Source organism: Condylura cristata, unplaced genomic scaffold (genome assembly GCF_000260355.1).
Source record: "Condylura cristata isolate star-nosed mole 26May11 unplaced genomic scaffold, ConCri1.0 scaffold00007, whole genome shotgun sequence".
NCBI lineage: Eukaryota > Metazoa > Chordata > Mammalia > Eulipotyphla > Talpidae > Condylura > Condylura cristata.
Genome location: NW_004567108.1, coordinates 14,400,658 through 14,402,178, shown reverse-complemented (window position 1 = coordinate 14,402,178; position 1,521 = coordinate 14,400,658). Strand labels below are relative to the sequence as shown.

Below are 1,521 nucleotides of genomic sequence, written 5' to 3'. Positions count from 1 at the left end.
GCCGCCCCGAGGCCGTTCCCGCCGGCAGGGTAGTGGCTGGCGCGGAGGGGCCCCAGCGCGTGGGGACCCGGGGTCGGGGGCGGAGGAAGGAGTCCGGGGAAACCCAGGCGCTGAAGGGGCAGGCCGGGCAGCGCCGCCATTTCTCGCTGCCGTCGCCGGCCAGACGGGCGGAGGGCCGGGGATGGCTCGCGGCCAGGCGGGAGGAAGGGGATCGGGCGGGCTGGGAGTTGAGGGGGTGGGGGCGGGGTCCCGGACACTCACGCTCCGCTGTATCGCCGAACAGCTTCCAGCTCGCTCGCTCTAGACTGACAGAGAACCGGAAGTGACGGCAGCCTAGAAACACCGGTCCCGCCCCCTGGATCTGCGGACACGTGACAGGGCGGGGCCTCCCCGCCAAAAGCCACACCGTGACCCTTTCCAGGGCCTTAAAGGGACCGTCTCTGGCCCAGACCGGATGCAGCCCATGTGTGAGTGAAAAAGTGATGTGAATGACAAGCATTGAACTTTGCACTTGTTCAGTACTTGTTTCTTGATGTAAAGTGAACTGCCCATATGAAAAAGATGAGCACTTTCGACCCATTTTTTCATAAATGAGCCTATCACCTTTCCCCCCAGTATTTTTAAGTCTGGCTGGTAAGGTCCATAGAAAAGAAGCTAAAGTTACAGGAGTTAATGTGAAAAACCGCAAGGTTTTTGCATCAGTGTGGCCACAACACCCTTATTCCTTAAATGAAATCCAGGAAGGAGTTCACAGACGTTAAGAGGAATTCATACTGCAAGCAGGAATATAGGGAATAGGTTACCTGAATAAAAATTTAACAAATACCTACTATATCCATGAATAAAATACTAGTACGCATTTATGAAGCCCTACATGTGCTGAGCACTGCATTAGGTATTTTATATATTACTTATCCAACCAGCACCAAACTAGGAATGATTATGCTCTCTACTATGTAGATGAGGAAACCAAAGGCAACAAGGTTAAGTATTATAAGTTGCAGGTGTTTGGACAGAGTGAGTCTCGATTGAATCCCTGCACTGCCTGACACCCTGCTTTATACTGAGTTAGAACGCAAAAGCCCCCTCCTCCCTTATGCATGAGGCCCTTTTTAATAATGAAATATTTGCTGTATAATTCCGTGTATACGTTACTTGCCAAAAAAAAGGCAATAGCCTATGGGCATTGAAGTCTGGCCACCTTTGGGGGGATAATACTTGAGTACAAGTATGGAGGATTCTGCTGAAAAATCTCTGCCCCCTGTGGATACAGAAGGGTAGGCAAATGTAAAATTTCACTTGATACTTGTGTGCTTCTCAGTATATAAGATACATTTCAGCAAGGAAATGGAAAAAGTAAAAAAATTAAAGTACTCAAATGTAGTATTAAAAGATGAACCGCACTCAGTTACCACTGATGGCAGTTGGTAGCTTGGAATTTGCACACCTACCCACAGTTAGGAAATTCCAGCTTCCTCAGGACTAATAAGTGCCCTGGACATTGTAGGGGTGTCTGGTTGG

At 49.4% G+C, this 1,521-nt stretch overlaps 1 protein-coding gene across 1 annotated transcript in view; it reads right to left on the bottom strand.

The window, feature by feature from the left end:
- Positions 1–355, bottom strand: part of SUB1 (SUB1 homolog (S. cerevisiae)) — a 10,783-nt gene extending 10,428 nt beyond the window's left edge. Inside the window, exon 1 of the mRNA XM_012721945.1 lies at positions 262–355. The gene's annotated coding sequence lies outside the window, so the exon portion shown is untranslated. The remainder of the gene's footprint in view (positions 1–261) is intronic.
- Positions 356–1,521: the final 1,166 nt, after the last annotated feature.